This window comes from Cydia pomonella, chromosome 12, assembly GCF_033807575.1.
Source record: "Cydia pomonella isolate Wapato2018A chromosome 12, ilCydPomo1, whole genome shotgun sequence".
NCBI lineage: Eukaryota > Metazoa > Arthropoda > Insecta > Lepidoptera > Tortricidae > Cydia > Cydia pomonella.
Genome location: NC_084714.1, coordinates 14912189 through 14927072, shown reverse-complemented (window position 1 = coordinate 14927072; position 14884 = coordinate 14912189). Strand labels below are relative to the sequence as shown.

At 35.9% G+C, this 14884-nt stretch overlaps 1 protein-coding gene across 6 annotated transcripts in view; it reads left to right on the top strand.

The window, feature by feature from the left end:
- The window catches only part of LOC133523699 (collagen alpha-1(IX) chain-like), a 217685-nt gene that overhangs the window by 130985 nt on the left and 71816 nt on the right, over positions 1-14884 (top strand). The gene's annotated exons all lie outside the window — the stretch shown is intronic.

The following is a 14884-nucleotide window of genomic DNA, read 5'->3' as shown; positions in this document are numbered from 1 at the left end:
ATTCGTTGATAATACCTACGTAATAATAGTCTGACAACTTATCAACCACATGACACAAAATGCTTTTTACATAAATAAGTGGGCTAAATTTTTATTAACTGATATGCAATAGTGACGCGGTTCTGTGCATGCGAACATGTGTTATAAGGTCTTTAATACTATCTATTAGCGCTGCTGCAAATGTAATCTTCACTGTTATAGGTGACATCCAAATGACAACTTAAATTGTGCGGATTGCTAGTTAAAATAAAATTGTTCGTGTTTATTGTCTTGGGCAGATACCAAAACAATAAATACCAAGATAACACTATCTTTCACCAAGAGGCATCGCAAATATTCGTGTGCCCCTATCCCTTTATGTTACGTTTTTTGTCTCGTTTATCGTGCGTCTGTGTTGACAAAGCCGCTTTTACTGGGGGCAGATAAACAAAATTCTGTCACACAAATTTTGGGCCCAAGAAAATTGAATACAATTCGGCCGTGCTTGACATATTTATCCAAGTTTTATCTTCGGGTTTGAGAATTGGTTTAAAATATTCAAACGTTTAGTCTTTTGCATGAACATAAGTAAACAATGGAATCCGATTTTAAATGCATATTATATGATGGAAATGGTAAATGCTTTTCTATTGTGTGACGAGGCGATACGAGTTTTAAGGGCGGTTTCAGACTATGCGTATTTTTACACGCGTATTACGGGCGTTGCGGCGGTACGAGCTTATACGCGCGTCACATTCCCCTACATTTGGTTTTTACGAGCTTACGTTTTCGTAGGGCGTACGCTCGTATAAAATGCTAGTTTAAAACCGCCTTCAGGCTAGTAGGCCAAATAAGTTGTAGATTGCATTACATTATGAAGTAATTAACAATAAAACTATTTTTTTACGTATCGTTAACAACATCCAAAAATTCCTTTACTTATTTTTTAAACAAAAGGGTACTTAATTTCGTATACATACCTACCTACATCATTTTAAAGTTTTGAGTGTGAGGTTACATCTTGATCGTAAATATGCTTTCTTTATAACTGAGACTCATTTGATTGTTTTTCAGTGGAGGTTTTATTTATTTCAATATATTAAGGTCTAACTAGTTTAACTTAGACAACCATCCTGTCTAGTGGGTAGTAACCCTGCCTATGAAGCCGATGGTCCCGGGTTCAAATCCTGGTAAGGGCATTTATTTGTGTGATGAGCACGGATTTTATTCCTAAGTCTTGGATGTTTTATATTCTATATATGTATGTATTTAAGTATTTATATATCGTTGTCTGAGTACCCACAACACAAGCCTTCGTGAGCTTACTGTGGCGCTTAGTCAATTTGTGTAATAATGTCCTATAATATATTATCTATTTATTAATTTAACTCAAAAAAATATTAATAATCAACCTAAAATCCCATTCGCTTCTACTTATTATACTAATTTATTTGGAATTAAACTCCTTTGGTCTCCGCGTGCCTAAAATGTTTTTTTACCTATGTCGATTCCTTAGCCTAATTATCTTTATGCCTTAATTTCTGTTGAACCGATCCGCATTAGGTCTAAAACGCATTTGGTCTATCGATACATCAGAATTCAGACTAAAAAGCGTTACGACACCAAATATAACCCCAAGATTCAATCAACAATATTTAAACTTCTTGATCCCTAATAAACATAGTTAACTATTAGGCTGGTTAGACCAACTGTAAGTTCTAACAAGACGCAACTTCCCAACTATCACTGTGTTACAGAGCTTGAGCCACTAACTCTGTTGTTTTTCTTGCCGGTTCTGCTGCACCTAGGTGACTGTCTACTAAGTTTTCAGGTGAAACTCGTCCAAGTTTATACGCAAACTTGCAAGCGCAAGGCCCAGTTTTGCATATCAAACTGTAAGCAGTTATGCTAAAGCTCTAAATTGTATCGAATAAGTTTCTTGGGAGTGTAGGTCTTATTGCGGTCGTAGTGTATGCAAATTGAGCGTGCCCCGAACTGTTTTTGTTTAAGCCTAGATTATACGGTGGACTTCGTCTGGAGAATTCCTTGTAGACCACGATTGCATAACTGTTCCAGTATTTTAGGATACTGGTACGTTTGAGCGATAATGTTAATGCTATAATAATAAACTACCGACCCGCCCCGGCTTCGCACGGGTAAACCTTAACGTATTATACATTTAAACCTTCTTCAATACTAACTTTATTGATAGTTGAAAACCCGTTTACTTAGTAGTTTTGAGTTTATCGCGAACATACAGACGGACAGACGCGCGGCAGGGCCCTTGTTTTATAAGGTGTAGTGACACTAGTGACTAGAGATTAAGGTGCAACGTAAAATTCAAAAAAGGCGGCGGGTAACATATTTGAAATTGACGGACACAGATCTTTTCGCCGTCTTCTTTTGGACCACTCTGTCACGCTTGTATTTCTATACAATAAATAAAAAAGACGAGTGCTAATGCATGTATTTTTAGCTGTAGATTACATTTACCATGAAAAAAATTAAAAACTAAATTTTGATGAGGCCCTCTCGCACATGAGAGGAGGCCTGTGCCCAGCAGTGGGACTTATATAGGCTGAATTATTATTATTATTATTATAAGTTTTGATGAGGATCAAAAAGCTAGACTCCGTCACATTTTTTGGAGACAAAAATCAAGACAACGAAAATAATTAAGACCCAAAAAACTTAATCCGATCTTCGCTGTGCGATAAATTGAGTTTTCATTTTATTATATGTATATTGTTTAAGGGGATGCAATGAGTGTTGCAATTAAAATACTAGCGGAAAGTATTATACGGAAGGGATGAAAAGTAGCTTAACGGCTTATATGCAGACGAAATCGCAAACAGAAGGTAGTCTAATTATAATAACGACATAACTACTGCGAAAACAATATGTAATAAATACGGTATTCCCTAGAATATTCCACTTTCATGACAAGTACTGGAAGTAATAAATCGTGATATTATTGTTTTCTGATAGTAGTTTTATTACAGTCGGCAAAGTTAATAAGTGGATAATGTAACATAGACCGCCCTAGAGCAAGAAGTAGAATAGGGGAGGAAGGGTACCCTTATAAGGCATAGTGGAGTTGTAAACGTTTTTTAAGACAAGAGATCGTAATGACAATATGACCCGTTTGCACATTGATTAGTGTTTAGTATTAAACCTAAATAATCAATGAAATACTATTAAACCTAAATAATCAATGAAAATTGGTAAGTAACTCAGAAGACAAAAATGTAAAACAAAAGACATTCCACGCGACCCCGCCTCGCGACCCGCGCCGTTTAGTCTTTGCTATGAGAGCGCGGCGACACGTGATTGGTCAATTTTTTTTATAGTTGACTACAGAATGTCGAGATTAATCTTACAGTTGAGTTGGGAGCCCATACATGTAAAGTACGCAATTACAGCTTGGTATACGAAACCTTAATTCAACAATTACAGTCGACGAGTAGAAAAAAGGCTATAGAGATAGCGATTAGTGTTTAGTTAGCACAATGCCTCCGCAGTCATCTTGTGCTTCCTCGACGTTGGCTGACAATATATAAAAGAAGTACAGGGGACTGGATAAAGTAAATAAAATTCATTTTTCGCTGGTCCTGTGCTACGCATAGTGCTATATATCTCTTATGCTTATTAGGTGTTTTACAATCATATTGTTGTTTATATGATTTGAATTCCCTAATTCTTGAAATACCATCGTACCATCGTTGATTTAATACAGTTAACGGTTCATTTATTAGTTTGTTGTCATTTAAATTTGATCCTGCTAGTAATACAAAAATTAAGTAAACTGGAAACTTCAATTTACCTGGAAGTATTTGAAAATCTTCTCTTTGAGATTTTGGATTGAATTTCCTGAATGCCGAAGTTTTCAAGATACCATTTACTATCTTAAACTTTTTATTTTAAATTTTTACGTATGTGTTACGGGCATTTGCAAACCCGTCTCCTGACACAAAAAAGAGTCATATACACCGTGTTTTTATTGAACTCCGTTTACTTCGGCGTATCGCTAAGTGCGTTTAAGGAAATTAAATGGCATCGTTATTTATCGTTTTTTTTTTTAGTTTAAAAATAACTATCATAAGGATATTCTTGCACTAATTGACTAAGTCCCACGGAAACTAAAGAAAGCTTTTGCTGTGGGTATTCAGACAACGATATATATAATATACAAATACTTAATACATGGAAAGCATCCCTGACTCATGGACAAATATCTGACATAACACTGGTATTACATTTAACTCAACCAAAGAATTGAAAACTGTGATATATCAATGCGGATCCCTTTCTTTCGCATAATTATCAAAAGTCATAATGTATTGATAGTCATATTATCATTAGTCATAACTCTGAAACCGTTAACTTTTCAGAAATTTCCTTATGTTATCCTATAGATAGGTTAGGTTAGGTGTGTTTTATGGCATTCCTGAAAAGTTACGCATTTCTGAGAAAAAACAAATTATGGCTAACGAAAATGCGGACAAGTAATACATGATGACTTAAAACTTTATGGGAAACAATAGAGACCCATATCAATATCATTTCGTGTTCATCAATATCAATGTCGTAGTACTTACGTTTAGCAGCAAATGTATAAACTCGTACTAAACACTAATCAATATGTAAACAGGCCCTAAGTCAAGTGTACACGCTCAGAAGGGCCTTATCAGATAAAAATCAAGTATTGATTATCTCCGAAATGGAGTTAATTATAATACCAGTGGCTTTCAGAAAGTTACTTAATTTAAGCTCAGGAATGCACCCTTGAAATTAACGGAAAAAACACGGTATATATAATTAAAATTAATTAACCATGCAACTCTTACGTATTAGATCCATTTCGGTTTTTACAGCCAAAAGTAGCTCTCAAAATCCACTCCGACATTAATTCTATGTACACAGAAGCTATTCAGCAGTACTGACGATGACTTTTGAAGGCAAGCCTCGGGGGTCGCTTTTATTTGATGTGAATGCCTCGTTGCAAAATGTGGAGCATTTTAAACCAGCCTATGACACGGACCAAAAAGTGCTTCATTAACCATTCGCGAATATTATATTTTTAGACCTATAGACTCGTATTATTTTAACGCCGAATATCAAAAAGAGGTGGTTCCTACTCCGAATGCTTTTTTGAACATTCAACTGCAGAAAATCTGACCATTTTTGCATTTGCTGGACCGTTGTTCGAAGTTAGGTCAGCTACTCCGGGTATGCAAGCAATATGATTTTGGATTTTTCCAAGCAATATTTGGTCTCGGGTAGTGTTATGGAACATGCATGTCTTAAAAATATATTTTCATTTATCATGCTCGAAAAGTGGCTCATTGTTTATCTATGAAGCGGGTTAAAAGTGATACGTAGGGTGTTTTACTTTTGAAGTACTATGTTATTTTCTTTTTTTTTACAATGACAAAAAAATCGGTTCCAAATGGATATGTTGTATTATTCCCGTTCTAATATTTTCCTTCTTGTATCTCAATTTTTTTATTAAAAGAAGCGCCAAGAAATACTATACATACTCATCATGTCTCGTAAAACATACTATGCATTTTACTCTCCTTGTATTCCAATTGAAAAGAAGAATGTTTAACTCGGGTGAAAGGCACCCATTTTGACTCAAAATATTGGCACTCTCGTCACTTCGCTCCAGCGCCAAAATATTTCATCAATAATAGGTGCCTGTGCCTCTCATCCCTTTGTTAACAGTCTACAATTTCCTATTTTTAAAATATCGTATTTGTTAAAATATATAAAAAATAACAATTGCCAGAACATAAAATACAATTATAATACAATAAGGAAAATTATAAACTCACAACTTTTTATTTAAATCCAATTCTCAAATTATTCATCACTTAAAAATGTTCATCTTGAGTATATCGATGATACTTATCCTTGAAAGCTCGTTAACATCGAGCCCTTTGTCGCCTCGGAGAGTGATTTCCGAACGCACTCATTACACTGCCAACGCCTGAATGATATCAAACAAAGTTCGACACGTTCTGAAACCCCATGAGGTTTCACGATATCGCTTCGAAACGTATCCACAAACACTCAGACGCTCTCTACCCGAGGCTATGCACAGTAAGCGCAAACATAATATGTGCCACCAAAATTTAAGCTATTGGCTCATTTTGATCTTTATCTCGTGTGCATAAGAAAAACGATTTTTTTTCAAGAATGATTGCAATGTTTTGCTAACTGATGAATGGCAAACCGGTTGAAAAAACTCTCACACGTTTCTCTGAATGACTTGAGGGTGGGTGTGACTTTTAACAAGTCTTTTAGGATTTACTTTTTTTATTTTAACCTCACTTTGTGGAAAATTGAATAGTAAAGAGTTTTCTTTACTCTTATTTCTTTTTGATAAGAGAACAGCCGTACATTTGAAGAGAAACTATCTTGAGACTAGAAGCGTTACTTTTCCTAAGAAATGGAGCACTTTCATTAGTCCATTTTTCCTTAACTTTTCAATTTTACCTTGCTTCTGAACGCTTCAGTGTGCCTTTGGTGCAATAAAGTACCGTCAATAAAATATAGTTAGTAAGAACACTTTTAAGATTCATTTATCTTTCAGGTCAAACAAAATAGTCCACCTGATCACTAACAACTTCCTTCCAGGCACACCTTACTGACAAGTCGAGATTCAAACCAATTATTTTTTATCTCGTTACAGCCGCACGCGCTCGCCACCAAATAATTCATGTGATTTACGTTCCTATTCACAATCCAACGATGGTTTCATACAGTACTCGTGTTTAGGGAAGGCCTAGTGGGAATCAAGCTATATCCCAGTCTATTTCTGTCGCCTGCGGCGCTCGCACGCGACAAAACCCTACGCGTGACGCTGACGTTTTAAGTGTCGCGTGTCATCATGACGCGACGCGACGCAGCGTGACTTATGACGCCGCTAACTCGATACGTTGACGAGCGCGTGGAACATGTGGTTACGCGGATGATGTTTAGTCGATATAATGTTTTGGAAACGGTACAGGCGTTGGTTTGTTGATTAACGAGATTGGGATAAAAGTTTTACATGATGTTGGTATATCTGATTTAATTTTGGGCTAGTCCCGTGATAATCTAGGAAAACACGACCGTTAACGATTTTCCTCATAAATAAATACTTAACAAATGGCCTTAATTTTCGGTCTTCAGAACAATGCATTTAGTTTTAATGTCTTGTAAACCTTTTTAATCTTGATTCACTTATACACTCTCCAAAATGGCAATGGCAAACCTCATAGGTTTTGTTTATATGAAGTGACCTTAAACAGAATTAAGAAATCTTTTTGTAATTAATTATACATGCGTGCAAATTTTGATAAACACGCTCCGCTAGCCAAGTGTGGGTAAAGTATTTTTGCGTGGGTAGGCTTTCGCCAAATACTTTATGAAGTATGCTTATTGCTCATTGCCAGAGGTAACTCGAGTTGAATTTTATCAGACTGCGGTTTTTAACAATTTTGTAGAGACGCTAGTTGCCTTTTGAGTGTTGTGTGCCGATAGGTTTTTTTTTCCCCTTGGGATTGCCAAAGTCCTGCCGGGGTTTCACAGGCATTCTTTCAGCAATTGACATCTACTTGGGATTGCCAAAGCCCTGCCAGTGTTTCAGACATCTTAGTACTACTCCGGTTACTTACTTCAGATCCATGTAATGTAACCCTTTGACCACCAAATTCTCATTCATTCTATAGAATCAAATAATCACGAGGCTTATCTTTATGATAAGCGATCTGTCTCTTGCAGGGGAGGCTTTGCTTTCTCTGGCGCTTAATTCAACACAAAACATGAAGGACGTAATTTAACGAAAAGGATCCATCCTCGAAAATATACATTTAAGTGAATGGCTTTTGATAATGACAGAAAGTTCAAATTTTATTGACAGATTTTTTGGGTTGGATCTTTTCATCTAAATTACATCCTATCGTTTGTTCAAAACTCTTCGGCGCTCAATAGTTGGAATTATTCAAACAAAATGCAAAAACAAAATCTAGGGCCCAGTATTTTGGACGTTTTCGCTTGAAGTATTTAACATCTGGAGCCGCCTTGTTTGTAATTTGCTGTACAAAACAGTCTGCCGATTTTTGCGGGGGAGGGGCACATCAAATGTATTCAATTTTCGACAGAGGGCCAAAGCCAAGCAAAGGCCAAGCGTTGTCGAATTGAAAACTAGAAGGAAAATATTTATTTCTCCCTCTCAGTAATGACATGAAATAACACATCTAAACTTAATTAACGGAAAACTCGGGTCAGACGTCAAAAATCGATGACAATCTCAATAAGCCTTACGTAAGCCATTCTTAATCCGGGGTGGCAACAGGAAAAGCGTTACCCGTGCGGCATTTGCCGGATAACGAGGTCAACTATCTTAAACACTAGCCAGTATCCCAACTGCGAGCTTGTCTAGTGTTATTCGACATCGTGATAAGTAGATATTATTCCTAATCTGAGATCAGACATATTGGTTTCCCTGAAATGGTTTGTGGAGGAAGATGTGAACTAACTTAGGTCGCCAGACTAAGCGGCGCCCGACTGTCTGTACAGTCGATGTCATACAACTCTAAATATTTATGTAAAGGGATTTCTGTCTCAGAGGGTATGACTATGGTATATCCATACAAGGACATTTCTTTAAAAATTATCTTGTTAATTAACAGGATCATTAACACATTCAGTGCCAGCGTGTGCTACGCCCTACGAGCGTAGCTGATAACATGGGAAAATGCTTATGTAGCGAAAAGCGACTACGGACTGAGCGCCCGCCTGGCGGGTTGCTGGCAGTGAATGCGTTTAAAGGAAAATTTAATTTTTAATTATTTTTTGCGTAACAACATTTAGTTTTAATTTTTTTTACCTAATTATTAAAGGCCGCCTATGCGTTGTGTTTTTCTTGTTAATTTCTATTATTTTGGGAAATTCTGTACGCCTATTTTTGATATCAGTATAAGTGCATTTCAGTTGCACCTGTAGATTTACACTCTGGTGTGAGAATGACAAATATATAGGAAACACCTCTATAATGGAACAGGCACCAGTAATGGGATGGGATAGACAAATCCTGTAAAACAAGTATTTACCATCAATTTTTAATCGCTGGCAATATTTTACCATAAACAAGAGCCAAATAGATGCTTAAGTATATTTTTTCATTGATATTTGTTATTTTCAAAACGAATGGCGCCATACATCCCATGACTGGAGCTAAATACAGCTAGGACTTCAAGTAATACACGCTTTCCAGCAGGGGTTGAAACAAATGAAAAAAAAATACCTACACGCTTTATCTAAAAAGATTTCCCCAGCAGCCAGACTGGCTCCGCAAAGAGGTCAGTTCCCAGACAGGCCGGCGCCGGAGTTATCGACGTTGGCAACAGCTGATGCTGCCAAGATTTAGTTGGGACACAAACGCCGAGGCTCGCACCCATGCCTCAGGCGGTGTGAAAAAGGGTGGACCGGTGATAGTGATTATAGGAAAAGAAGTACCTACGGTGATATCTGCATTTGTAAAACTCATTTAATTTAAGGAAATAAAATAGGTGATGGAAAAATAGATGACGACGAGGAAACTATATCCCATATAATTTTGTACGTATGTATATATAGAATTCTCGGGAAATTGATGCCTTGTAATTTTTGCTAATATTCCTGTGACGGTGATACTCGTTTTCGTTTTATGTAAGGTTTTATTCCGATGGCGAACTAATTTATTTATTTATTTTGAGCAATTTAGTGTACATATTATACTTTTGTATTGTAACAACGCTGAAGCTTATCTTAGCTGATATATCTGTTACTATTAAATCTCCAGCTTTAATTACCTTTCTACTAGCGACTGTCTGTTTTAAATTTAATCTAGCAAGTCAAATTTTAACCCACTTTCTGGTTACGATTTAATTAATTTAATCACAACTACGTCAATGCGTTATCATAAGTCATAGAAGTTTTCGTGGCAAAATAAAGTGATTGACAAAATCAAATATCGACATGTCTGTTATCGATGTAATTTTTTTTTTAATACCGCGTCGGTGGCAAAGAAGTATACGGCCCACCTGATGGTAAGCACTCACTGTAGCCTATGGACGCCTGCAACTCCAAGTGTTACATGCGCGTTGCCGACCCTTTAAAAACCTGTACACTCCTTTTTTGAAGAACCCCATACTGTATACCCTCGGGAAAACCTCGGCAGAATACTTAACGTTACAGATATTTATTTACAGTGTAGATATAAGAAAATAGCTACCGCGAAATACACGTTCGATATCTTTCTTGATATATTGCTAGTTTTCTATTTGTTTGGCACTGTATACTAACCATAGTTTACGTTGTTATTTTTAAGTATTAAATATATATAAAAAAGAAAGTATGTACTGATTCGTAATTGTTTTGCATTCTTGAAATTTGTCGGTAATTTACAGCAAGTAGAAGTTAGGTCTTTTATTTATTTATTATTATTAACATAAAAAGATACAGCTCATACAAAAACAGAGTCCCACAAAACAGTTTACACGGCTTGACTGTGGGTGTGGGATCGTGCAGTCTCTTCTCTCTTATAAATATAATTATTATAGTATCATGTGTAGGCTCAATAATTACTTTATGCAGTTTACTAGTTAACTACGCAGCTTATTGCCAAACTTCAGTTTATTGGCTTCCTGTCTGATGTCAGAGGGCAGGCTGTTGACCTATGGTCGTAGTAATATGAATACAGATCATATAATACCACATAGTCTATGAGTGACTTAGACATACCTCAGCAAATTTATCGATGTTTAATTTTCTCAAACACTCGTTTGTGCCACAAAAACTTTTAACGCTGCGCTTTCAGACCTGTACCCTTAGCGTAAATTTATCCGATAGCGAAACGTGACGTACGCGTTTGCGTTAAGTCTCATTTTCTATGGGATTTTGAGTTTTCAAAACGTTCCGCTTGGCGCGCTGTTTCTAAATGCCATACAAAATGAGACTTAACGCAAACGCGTACGTCACGTTTCGCTATGGAATAATTTTACACCCAGGGCCTCTGACATTTGCTCGATTTTCGATTGACTAATAGTTACCTAGAATCAGACCAAGATAAGTTAGCAGCGATTTTGATAGCCCGCACAGTGCAAGTGTTATTTTGAACGTCAAACATCTATGAAATTATGATGTTTACTTAACCCTTGCACAGGCTGGGCTATCAAAATCGTTGCCAACTTAGCTATAAATCCAAACTAGCAGAAACTTGGCCTGACTCTAGCAAAATAACACAAACACAAGGTATTAATTCCAAGCGTGCACATATTCAGATTTTTGGTAACGACGCTATGCTATTTATCATCAAGCTAGTTAATGTGATGGTTCGAGTATTATTTCATATCCTACGTCAATAAATTTATATTTTACGCCAACAGCTACAAAAATGTAGCCTTTAATAATTTACAATTAGACATAAGTGTACGTAGTGATTTTATCACAATGAAATGCCGCTAGAAGGCTGTCCAGTTCCCTATACTAATCGTTTCTGCCATTGATAACGAGTTCCATCACTGCATATAATATGGGCAAGCTTATAATAGTATGGGTCTCATAATTACGAATACCACCAGCACTAGTTGCCGTGTCGGTCAGCTATAGAAAGTATCTAATTGTGTACCTCCATTTGTGAGCCTGGCAAACTTAGTGCACCGACTCCAGCTCGTTTCACATCTTGAATGGCGATTCAACAGGAATGTCCAGTTTGAATGTGAAACTCGAGAACTAATTTAAATGCTGGCCATTTGAGCATAAGATGAATGAAATTTGAATACTCCATACAAATTTTAGTGCACGCAGTGACCTATAGTAAACACCCCTATAATGGAACAGGCACTAGTAATGGGATGGTATAGACAAATCCTGTAAAATAAGTATTTGTCATCAGTTTTTAAACACTGGCAACATTTTACCATAAACAAAAGCCATAGAGCTGCTAGAGTTATATGTTTTATTGTTTTTTCTTTAATGGCGCCATACATCCCATGACTGGAGCAAAAAAATATAGTTTTTATTTATTAATAATGTTGAAACCAATTGCAGTATCTTTCATTAAATACATTGAAAACATAAAGAACGAATAGAACATTCAACTTTTAACGCATGAAGTGGTAGAAGTCTTACAGGTGCCGAGAAAATATCAAAATACTTAAAAAAAATCTCTTAAATGTCCAATGACTGGTGCCGTTCATACATACAATATCTATACCTACCTAACAAGTAGCTAAAATGCTATAACATAAAATTTACTCGATTATTAACTTGTATCTGATGAAATTCTTCAAATAAGAAATTAAATTAAAGACAAGTAAGTAATTTTATTTTATTAGAATATAGCAATATTTATATTTAATTCAATTAACTATCTAAATCAAATAGCGGTGTGTTTAAAGCTCAATTCTCATAGATAATAATATTTCTTGGGAAATTCCATTGTGTAATAATGTCAAACATTTTGCGGTGCCCTTTTATTATTCTGGGAAAATTAGATATTCTTCTATCAAATCATGAATATTTCGAACTAAAATTGTGGTTAGGTATGCAAATGTGAAACAACTAAAGCGCCTACTAAAATATGTAATGCAAATTTGTCCGTCAGACTTGATTAAGGCCAGGAGCCCATCAGGCGTAACAAGCGTGTGAGGTACGCTTAGCGCCTAGTACCGAACGTTGCAGCGTAATTAATCTAAACGAGTTGTTATCTAGTATAGCATTAATTGTAGACACGGAACTATTATAGTCATTACAATATTAAATTTCAGAAATTATTGAAGATAATACCGAAAGTCGTGTCTGGAAAATCCCAAATTATGTAGGTATCAAAACTTATATGTAGCTGTCAAATGCACTTCGGTCTGCGAAATCACATTTTAAAATTTCAAATACTTTCAGTTACCAGTAGTTTGAATATATTTTACAGTACATATGGTGCTACTTTACCGCACTATTACGATAGATAGTTACACACACATTACGTAACTATGTCGAAATTAAAAGAAAATTAAAACTGTACGATACATGTGCGAATAGGTAATATGCAACTCATGTAGATTTAAAACACTCACTTCGGTCGTGTTTTAATTTATCGCCACTCTTTGCGAATTACCTATTTGTCGCACTTGTATCTTAATTTACTATTACAGTAGGTACATATGGTGATACTTTACCGCCCTATTACGGTAATTAGGCCCTTTACATGCCTACCTAGTATGTCAAAAATTTAAAGGGCTGTATGTACTGTAAAACGTTGTAAAGAGCGCTGGTAGCCTAGCGGTGAGGACGTACGACTTTCAATAGGAGGTCGCGGGTTCAAACCCTGGCTCGTATTAATTAGATTTCCGGAACTTATATACGAAATATCATTTGATATTTACCAGTCGCTTTTCGGTGTAGGAAAACATCGTGAGGAAACCGAACTAACCCCAATAAGGCCTAGTTTACCCTCTGGGTTGGAAAGTCAGATGACAGTCGCTTAAATTGCAGTATGTCAATCCATAAGAATTCATATTATGATCGTCAAATATAATTAATAAATAATCAAAAATAAATAATTACTGAATACAAATTTTCAGGTAGGTTGCTAATAATTAGCATACTAGTATAGCGTCGTCATTACACACGTTAGGTAACTAATATCATCAGAAGGCTACTGAACAGGCTATCCGTTCACAAACCAAACCGCTGATTGCTTCGAGATTGGGGGTGGTCCAAAACAATTATGTGACCGCAAATGATCGACCAGACTCGACCAACACGGCTGGGCTATTTACCCGTTGCCTGTGTATTCAAAGCGCTTAACCAGCGCAATGACCAGTTTCCGTAGAACCACAAGTTAAAAAGAAAGTTATCAGACGACCGCATTCAGAACAATTATTTCTGCTGCTATTACGAGTACATTACGATAATAATAACATGAAAAAGGTGATCGTGGGGCCTACCGCGAACGACGTTCGACGTGTTGCCTCCCTGTCACACTTACATACTAATGTACAAGTGCGATAGAGAGGCAACACGTAGGACGTACTGGACGTAGTTCGCGGTAGGCCCTCAGGTGATGACACAACCGCAAAGATAATTGTTTAGGTATAGCCGGAGAGCTATCTATCGTACCTACAGGTAGATCATATATCTTTGTTGTCTTTAGGATCAAATTTTGCGGTCGGTCATACGACGATCGTAAGGCAATTCGGAATAACAAGTCTATTTAACCTGTTTTACGTTGAATTGTAAAAGCAAGCTACAAATATGACAGATAATCTAGATAAGAGAGAGAACTTTGTAAAATAAATTTTTGGAAGACGCTTTTCATCTTCTCCTTTATATTTTCTTTTGTTTTAGTTTCTCAATAAGCCAGTGTTATCTCATTTTATCAGAATAGGTAATAATAAGGAGCTCATAATGTTATCTTATGCCTAATTAACGTGATTTAGACACAGATACAATATTTAATCTATAATTAACTTTGCTTACAAAGACTGAAGGGTTATTGTAAGCAAAGTTAATCCTGAAGTAATTAAAATAATAGTGTATAATTCTTATAGGTGGTCATAAATATTATACCAATTTCAATATTCGGGGATAAACTTCTATGAAAAATGCAAAAAAAAATGAAATAAAGAAAAAACTTCTGAAATAATAAATAACATTATTCCCCGTCGAAGTCCTTTAGAGACTAAAATTGTATGTTCACCTTGTATAGTACATTTTCGCCAAATATTTCGTCATCATTGATATAATGTTATATGTATTAATATATCCTAAAATTATGAAATAATTTTACTATTCATATATACAACATTATATTAGAGGAATACTTATTGATTTTTATTATTTTTATTGACATTTATGGCATACATGAACATCAAGC